Raw genomic sequence first — 10,103 nt, forward strand, 5'->3', positions numbered from 1 at the left:
AGGTACATGGGCTTGAGACTAGGAGAAAGACCTTGAGGAAGACTGATTCTATTGTAGAATCATTAAATTGGGCAAGGACAGTGACTGTAACCACATAAGAGGAGGGACCATGAGGGAAAGAATCTTATAATTCATTTAGAGAATGCATTTAGTCAAAACCCTTCCTTTACTGAAAGAGGAAATAGAGGAACAGAGGGGTTAAATTTCTTCTGCTCTCCACCCTCTTCTCTTTCTGCACTCTTATTCTTCATGAACTCATCTACAGTACCCCACTGCTTCCACTATCATTCAGCTAAATTCAACAGTAATTTCTAATATGTCAGAAAAACCTGGAAAGACTTACATGAACTGATGCAGAGGGAAGTGACCAAAGCAGGAGTTCCCAATAACAACATTATGTGATGATCAACCATGATTGATTTAGCTCTTCTCAGCAATACAGTGATCCAAGAAAATCCAAAAGCCTCCTGATTGAAAACGCTATCCACATCCAGAGAAAGATCTATGGAGTCTGAATGAAGATTGAAGCATGGTTTTTTTGCTTTTTGTTGTTTCTTTCTGAGAGTTTTTGCCTTTTGTTCCTATCATTCTTTCATAACATGACAGAAAGAAATATGTTTAACATGATTGTACATGTATAACCTAAAAAAAAGAATTGTATCTGTTGTGTCAGGCACTTTGCTAGTGGGTAGAAGTGCAAAAAATTATCTAGTTACATGTACCCTCGAGGAGCTTACAATCTTCTGGGGGTGGGGTTGAGGCCAGCAACAAACACTGTGATATCAGTGACATGGGGTCATCCTCACACCAGGACAAATAGCATCACTTCATAGATTCTATAGATAATTTTCTATGGCCAAAAAACTTCATCACCCAAGACCAATATTCTGCTAATGAGCTCTGCCCTTAGCCAGGGCTAGTTCTGTAACTGGGTCCAATGAGCCTCAGGTCTATAACTGGACCTAGATTTCCTAACTCAATAGAACTATCCTAGAGCCTGGGTTTCCCTGGCAAAGCCTTTGATAAAGCAGACACATTCACACAATGATGATATACAAGAAAGGAAGTTAGTGGAGCCCTTTTATATGTACTCATTTTAATAATGACATGCAAAATAGAATTATAAAGAGTAATCTATAGTATACGTCCATCTGTTTTGAGAGCAAAGGTGAAGAATGTGTACCTTATCTTCACCAAGGACACCAGAAAAATTATGTTCTAAGAAGTTACTGTCTGGGACCTAAATTAGACCCTCTACTCTTTCTCTGCTTTCTTGGTGTTTTATCACCTCCTCAAAGTTTCATGATCAACTCTATGCAGAAGATTCCCAGATCTTTATATACAGTTTGAACCTCGCTCCTGAGTTTCAGTCCCACATTACTACCTTCCTATTGGACTAACTGGATGTTCCCAAAACATCTCATATTCAATATGATCCACACAGAATCCTTGATCTTTCCTCCCAAACTCACCCTTCTTCCCAACTTCCTTGTTTTGGTCATGGACACATCATCCTTCCTAGTCTCAGAGGTTCTCACTCAGCTTTATCCTTCACTCCTCACTCTCACATAGCCAATGTGTGGGCAAATCTTGACATTTCTTCTTTCACAGAATCAGTGGAATCGTGCCCCTTGTCTCTGCTCACACAATCACTACCTTAGTCTCTAGTTGTCTAGATTATTGCACCCATTTCCTGATTAATCCCTCTGCCTCACTTGTCTTCCCTTCTCCAATCTACCTTCCCCAGCTGCTAAAGCTATTTTCCCTAAAGTTCAAATCTGACTATGTCACTCTCCCATTTAATGAACTCCAGTGTTTTCCTATTACCTCCAGGACAAAAATATAAATTTTTTGTTTGGCTTTTAGAGGTATTCACAATCCAATCAATCTTTAAAGCCTCATTGTGCATTACTCTCTTTCCCACTTAAAGCAATCCAGTCAAACTGGTCTTCTCCTGCTCCTACATGGAGCACTCCATCTCCTGTTTTCATGCTCCATGCCTAAGATGCTTCCCCCATTACCTCTAACTCATCAGTTCTTGTTTTGCCATCAAGATGCAGCATAAGCACCATCTTCTCCTACATGAAGCTTTTCCTAATTCCTCCAGCTGCTAATGCCCTCTCTCCCTAACTACAAGGTGTCTAACTTTTCTGTTGTTGCTCTGCTGAATCCATGGAGCACAACATGTCGGACCTTTTCTTATCTGAGGGAGTCATCTTCTGATGCTGTGTCTTTCAGTATTTTAATACTACCCCTAGGCTTTTCTTGGCAAAGATATCAGAGTGGTTTTCCATTTTCTTCTGTAAGGGAGTAAGGCTGACAGAAGTTAAGTGACTTGTTCAGGAAGTACATCTCTAAGGTGAGATTGAAAACTCCAGTCTTTCAGACTGCAGGCCCAGAGCTTAATTCACTGCGCCACCTAAATATACCATACATACACACACATATACGTATGTATACATATAGACACACATATATGCAAAACATGTTGCTGTGAGTTGTTTCAGTTGTGTCTGACTCTTGGTTATCCCGTTTGGGGTTTTCTGGGCAAAAATATAGTATTGGTTTGCCATTTCCTTCTCCAGTTCATTCTACTGATAAGGAAACTGAGACAAACAGGATGAAGTGACTTTCCCAGGGTCACACAGCTAGGAAGTATCTGAGGCTGGATGTGAACTCAGGTCTTCATGATTTCAGGCTTGACACTCTATCCACTGTGCCACCTAGTTGCCTACATATAGACATACAAACAAATAAAACTTAGAGACACTCTAGGCAAATATTCTTCAGTTGTAGGCTGCAGCTCTGTTTGAGGCAAAATTCTTGACTACTACCAAAGTTTTCCTTCTAAAACTCTTACTTTCTTTAAAGTCACAGAAGTCCACTCCTGTAATTTCATTCATGTAGGGAATTCTGGTGTAGAAACTTCCTCCTCTGAAGGAGATCAGTAACTCACAAAGAAATTTAAGAGTCTTAGAGAATTGTAGCCTGGACCTCTGAGTGGATTGTAGAATTAGGGACCTCAGAGGCAGCTGGTGGGACAGTAGATAGAGTACCAGGCTAGTAGTCAGGAAGACTGAGCTCAAATATGGCCTCAAACATCTCTCTCAACTTTAGTTTGCTCATCAGTCCAGTGGGACATGAATAGTCTGAGAGGGGTAAGGATTCAAAGAGATAACATTTGGGAAAAGCCCTTAGCACAATGCCTGGCATATACTAAGTGCTAATTCCTTCTCCCCTTCCCTACTTCAGAGGACATCTAGTGCACTCTTCTCATTTTATAGATGAAGAAAATGAGCCCCAGGAAGGCTAAGTGAGTTGCCCAGGGTGATCACACAGTGTGTATGTGTAAGAAGCAGGACTCAATGCCAAGTCTTCCAGCCTTCAAGGATGGCTTTCAGTCCACTACATCACACTGCCAAATGTAACTCAACAATATACACATATAAGCTATTCAATGCTCTTCTCTTCAGCACATCTATGAGGTGGGCAGTACTAGCACAGGATCATGGGATCATTGATTGAGAACTGGAAGGGACTTTAGAGGTCATTATTTTCCCCATATTATAGATGAGGAGACTGAAACTGAGCAAGTTCCCGATATCCACTGCTTGGGAAGATTCTGAGAGAGGAGTCAAACCCAAGTCTCCTGAACCTTAGCTAGTGCTCTCCTGCCCTGCTACATTGCCTCTAATGATCAGTGAAGGCTTGTGAAGTAGGTTCCTGAGCCCTTCAAAAGCAGAACCCCCAATAAATGCTTGTTACCAATTTCTCCAACCATGATTTGTACTTCCAGGGATTAAAGTTGCCATTTTCATCCCTTGTGACCCCCTCACAAATTCACTCTCCCAATGCTTTGTCCCCCTGGTGGACTCCTCAGTCCACTACCTTTTGAACTACCTTCAAAATAAGCTCTGGCCTTTTTGGACTATACACAGAGACCTCTGCATCTCCAGCAGCAGTCATTCCCCCTCAGCCCTAAACTCGGGTGGTCACAGGAAGAATCTGGTGTCAGGAGCACTGTCTCCTGTTCTGGTCATCTGTTTAACAAGAGAACCCCTGAGTCCATGTCCCTGTTGAGTATCACTTCAGAGTGTGCTATAGAACACCACATCCTCATTGATCTCTCTGGAACATCTGTGGAATACTTTTGATAATTACCTCATCTCAATGGGTTTTGTTTGTTTCCCTGTCAAAGAAGGATTGGACTAGACAGACTCTAACTTCCTTCCAGCTCAGACATGCTGTAGTTCTATGAAGCTCTAGGCTTTGGTCATCCCTTCTCATGACTCTACCTGAGATCTTGGGGATCATTCTGGAGACCAGAGTCTTAGGGGGGACAAATTTAGGAAGGACATTTCCTCCCTTATCTTCCATCTCCCTCTGGACCAGTAAGTCCCTGACAATCTCATGCCAGTCACCTTGAAGTCAACAAGGATATACAGTTTAATCTAAAAATATACAGCTCCTCCTAGTCTTAACTATTTGCTTCCAGCTCTTCCCACAGACTGAAAATTCTGAAAGATGACAATTCAAGAATGATCCAGAAACATTGGGTTGCTTCTGCAAAGCTAGAGTCAATGATCTTGAATATGGGGTTGAATCAAAGTGGGAAGCTAGGTCACAATAGGAAGTAGGGGATTGATAGTGCAATTCAAGAAAAGTTCAAACTGCATGGGAGAGTGCTTTTTTTCTTCTTCCGAGGCTCAGGACAAAGGTTTTGGCCACTAGATTAAGACAAAGAGCTTGAGTTTCATCAAGTGTTTTTACAGTCCTATGTATTTTCATTCCCCATGCCACAAGGCCAGCCCCATCTTCCATGCTCACTCAAATGTGGTGCTCCTGGACAGTTCCCACCAGCATTACTCTCCATGTAATCCTGGGCTATGTCTGGCAATCAGGACTGACAAAGGAGGAGACTAAAAAAGGATGACTATAAAGAAATTATCCTTCCTGGGTACTTTGGAGAGAATTGTAGAAGGTTATTGCATACTGATTGTATATGTATTAGTGGTCAGATCACTTGTAATTAAGTCTTCCACTGTAGGACCTCAGGAAAGTCACTTAATGCCTCCAAGACTGTTCTCTCAGTTGTAAAAAGGGAATAATAATCATTTCTGATGGGATCATTTAACATTTCTGAGTCTCAAAATGGGGATTAAAGCATTTTAATTTCCTCTCTCAGAGGTTTGTTTTAAATACAAAAGAAGACATGCAAAAAAAATTCTTTTGTAACATATAAATTGAAGCATAAAGTTTTGAGAGAGAGACATCATGGTAGACAAAGTACTTGGGGACAAGAGATTAATTCCTAGTTCTGAGCATGCTAGCTGCAAACAAAAGATCCTGGGACTTGTCATCGGCCCAGCCACTGAATGCTAAGGACCTCTGAGGGTCTGTTCTGCAGCTGAACTCTTCCCTAAATTTTGATTTCCCTAATTAAAATGAGAGTTTTTTGAGAACAAGAATTGTCTGCACTTTTTATTTACATTCTCAGCACGGAATTTGGTTGTAAGTAAGCACTGAGGAATTTTTCCATTCAATTCCATCCCATGGTCAAGATTTGTTTTTGCCTTTCTAGGTATGCCCTGAACTTAGTACAGTGCCTAGAATGTGGTAGGAGTTTAATAAATGCTTTTTGATTTGATGTCACTTTTGTTGTCCATATACATTTTACTAATGCCATTTGTCTTTACATCACAGTCTTTTCTTATATGAAGAAATCCTCTTCTCCATCCAGATGTCTGGCCCTTCTGACAAAAAAAAGAAGCAAAAGCAACCAATGCATGGAAAACCTCTGACAGGGTATATCATATTCTGCGTCTCTGATATGAGGAGGAAGAGATATTTCCCTGTATCCTCAGTAAACTTGGTAGAATGCCTGAAACCCAATAGACAACTAATAGATGCTTGTTAACTTGACTCTCCTGGAGTTCTCTGGCATCTTCAATTTTTTTCTGTTTCTCAAGGTGACTTCTTTTTGGCGATGTTTTCATTTGCATTATTGCAGTCACTTTGTAGATTGATCTTTGTAAATTGTAGTTTCTTTCACTGTATGAGGTAAAACAAATCCTTGCATGGTTTTTCTGAAAGCCTCTTTTTGTTACTGAGTCAAAATATTCCATCCGACTTTTATACTATGGGTATTGTCATCCATCCTCCAACTTGATGAGGATCTAACTGTGCTTCCAGTTCCTTCCTACCTTACACTAATTGTACTACTCTGAATATTTTAGTCTTTATATAGGACTATTATTTCTGTCTTTGACTTCCCTGGAGCATCTGAACAGTGGGGGATAGCTGGGTCAAAGGTATGGAAGCTTCACCATTTTTCTGGCATAATTCCAAATTGTTATCCCTTCCAACTGTATGTATGATTGTATGAAGGATTGAAGATGTGTCTGTGCAAACATGGTAGAGAATGGCTCCAGGAAAAGCAGAGAAAGAAGAGGAGATTTCTAAGAGCTATCTAGGTATCAGATGCCTTTATCTCAGTCACAGAGCAAACCAGCAAGGGCAGGTCCAAGTAGAATGAAGTTTGAGGTACTCTTCCTTTCTTGGAACTAAGTCACTGGATTCTTGAACTGACAGTTACAGATACACAGAGTGGTTATAATGAACAGCTTTCTCCACTTTAGGAGATAAGATGGTGAGATAAGATAAGGTGAGATGAGATAAGGTGGTCCTTCATTTCTCAGGTCTGAATCCAATCACCCAAGATATTTCCATCCCCATCCAGTTCTACCTGTCCCAGATTATCCTAGACATCCTCCTTTTCTATTGGCTTCCACCCTGCTTTGTTCGTGCTCAAGCTGAGCTTCCCCCATTGGCTCTGATTTCTCAGTTCTCAGGCCAGGTTACATCAAGTCTCTGGGCAGCAGGTGTCTGCTGATCATCCAACTCCAGCACTCTCTCAACCAAAGAATTCCTCTTGTATTCCTTCTTCAATTTCTTACATGCTGGAGTACACACATTTTAATTTGTTTGGTCTAATAAGCTCTAGTATTGGTGGAGAACTCCCCTAATATATAGATAAATGTGTTGATAAGTCTATCTTTGGGAGTGCCTATTATGAATATGCCTATTTATGAATATGTCTGTCAGTGTCCATTATTCCCATTCTCCTACAGGCTGACTGAAAGATCACTGTGCTCAGCCTTCTGTACAGCACATCTGGAATCCAGTGCTCAGTTTTGGGAGGAAGGAAATTGACAAGCTAGTGTCCATGCAGAAGAGTAATCTCAGAATGATAAGAGGACAAGAGACAACACCAACTGTAGGGACGACTTGATTAATTGGATCAAACAACATGATACGAGTAAAGCACTGTGCCAACCTTAAAAAGCTCTGTACCTGCTAGCTATGAGTCAGTTGATTTTGGTTAGGAGGAGAGATTTGAAGAAGATATGATAGTGGCCATCAAGTATTTGAAGGACTGTCCCAAGAAATAAGTTTTGTTCTGCTTCGCTCCACAGGAAAGACCTTTGAACCTTATGTAAGAGGTCCAAAAAGGCAGATTTAGTCTCAAAGTAAGGAAAAATCTTCCTAAGAACTGGAGCTGTACCAAAGTGGAATGGGCAGCTTCCTGAGACAGTGAGGTCCATACCTCTGGAGAGCTTCCACCACAGGCTGAGTGATCTCTCATCAGGGATATTAGAAAGGGATTCCTGTTCAGGGGAAGATTGGATTAGATCACATCTGAAGTCCCTTCCAAGTCTTAGATTGTTATGATTCTCCTTGTGAGAGACAGGATTTACAAGAAGTTTTTAATCACATCTTTCCTCCATTAAGATTCACACAGAAATGAGGATGAGAATTCAGAGAAGTCGAGATTCCCCAGTGTGCCCCTTTCCACAAAGAAAGGTTTTCCCCTGAATTGTTTCTGGTACAACGTTTCAGCTTCAATTTGCTCATCCGTAAAATGGGAATAATAATAGGATCTACCTTCCAGGGTTGCTCTGAGCATGAAATGAAATAATACTTGTAAAATGCTTTTCAAAACTTAAAGCTCTTTACAAATACTATCCATCCATCCATCCACCAGTCCATCTATCTATCCCTCTATCTACCTAAATATCTATCTACACTCTCTCAGGGACCTAACCCCATGAGCACTAGCCATGGGTAATCCATAGAAAGATCATTGAATTATTGTATTTTAAATTTGAAAGAGAGTTTAGATACAACCTAGTCCAATTCTTTCACTCAATGGATGAAGAAATTGAGGCCCAGAAAGTAGTGATTTGCCCAAAAAGCAGAACTGAGATTGGAACTTAGATCTTCTGACTTCAAATGTTATTCTGTCGCACTGCAACGAGAAAAAGGAGGAAGCTCATCTGCTCTGCTGGTAGGAAAAGAAAGTACTCCTCCTTCTTCTCCTCCTCCTCTTCCTCACCATCACCACCATCCTCTTTCTCCTCCTTCTCCTCCTTCTCCTGCTCCTCCCGTTGATACTTCTCTCCCTGTTCCCTTGGAGCGTTCCTTCCTGGTGTTTCTTTTGTGAAGCTGCGGCTGAGAAGACGCCCGGACTCGCCGACAAGAAGCCGAAGGAAGGAAGGAATCAAGACTGCAAACAACGACCACATTAATTTGAAGGTGGCAGGGCAAGATGGTTCGGTGGCACAATTTAAGATTAAGAGGCACACACCACTTAGTAAACTAATGAAAGCCTATTGTGAACGACAGGGTTTGTCAATGAGGCAGATCAGATTCCGATTTGATGGGCAACCAATCAATGAAATAGACACACTCGCACAGTTGGAAATGGAAGATGAAGATACACAATTGATGTATTCCAGCAGCAGATAGGAGGTGCTTACTAAAAAGAGAATCCACAACTGTATTTCCGAACTGTGCTCCCAAGGAAAACAATACATTCACAATTAGAAAACCAAGATTTGTTTCATCCACACCCTGACTACTACAGTATCGTTTTCTCTCTCCTTTGATTTCCTTCCCCCATTCATTTATTATACATAAAGTAACTGGTGTATGTGCACAGGCACAATGCGTATTTTTTTTTAACTAAATGGCTGATGGTATGTTTTGATCAACATCAAACTGAGATGGGGAAGGGGGAAAAAAGCTGGTTCTGGGAAAATATCCCTTTTCTCCACTAGTGGCATGCTCATTCAGCATTTATCTTTATACTACAGTTAGTTATTTTGCTCTCACTGTTTGACAAAAAAAATAATAAAACCCAGAAAAAAATCCTTGCATACCTTGTTTGATTGGATAATTTCAATGTTTTTCTTTTATCATTGTAAAACCAAGGTAGGGAAAGAAAGCATGTTTTGTCTTTCTGAAAACCACATATTTTTGGAAATACTGTGTTTAATTTAGGACACTACATTTTAAAATTTTTACTTTTATTGATGAATTCTTGTCTGCATTGATTTTATGACCAAATGTGTATCTAATCCTCTCCTTCCCAGCAAACTTTTTAATAACAATGCCAAAAAAAGATTTTTAAAGAATTCAAAAAAATTGCTTTGCATAAAAAATTTAACCACAACACCCTTCCTCTATACTTGCTTCACTTTCAATTCATTCTCAATTCTCCTCTACCTCCATCCCAGCTGCCTTACCCCTCCCCAATAGGATACTCTTCTCCAGCTTTCTAGCTCCCCTTATGTGTCATCTTCCAAAGAGGATACAAAGTCATTAAAAGTAAGGAATGTCTTACTTTCTTGTTGTTGTATCACCAAAGCTTAGCACAGTTTAGTATATGCTAAGTACTTAATAAATGCTCTACCCATCAATGAACTAAGCAACATCTCATCATCATCATCATCATCGCCATGATCACTAACATTTTAATAGTGCCCGTTATGTGCCAGACACTATGCTAAGTTTGTTACAATTATTATCTCTTTAGAGACTTATAACAACCCTGGGTGGTAGAGGTTATGATTATCTCTATTTTACAGATGAGAAAATTGAGTTAGACAGAGGTTAACACAGCTAGTAAGTATCTAAGACTGGATTTAAATTCAAGTTTTTCTGCCTGCAGGCAACTATGTCTCCTTTTTTTTGTCTAAATATATATCTCATCCTCTCCTCTCCAGGAGGCTACAGTTTGTAACCCAAAAAAAAGGTTTTAA

Source organism: Notamacropus eugenii, chromosome 2 (assembly GCF_028372415.1).
Source record: "Notamacropus eugenii isolate mMacEug1 chromosome 2, mMacEug1.pri_v2, whole genome shotgun sequence".
Lineage (NCBI taxonomy): Eukaryota > Metazoa > Chordata > Mammalia > Diprotodontia > Macropodidae > Notamacropus > Notamacropus eugenii.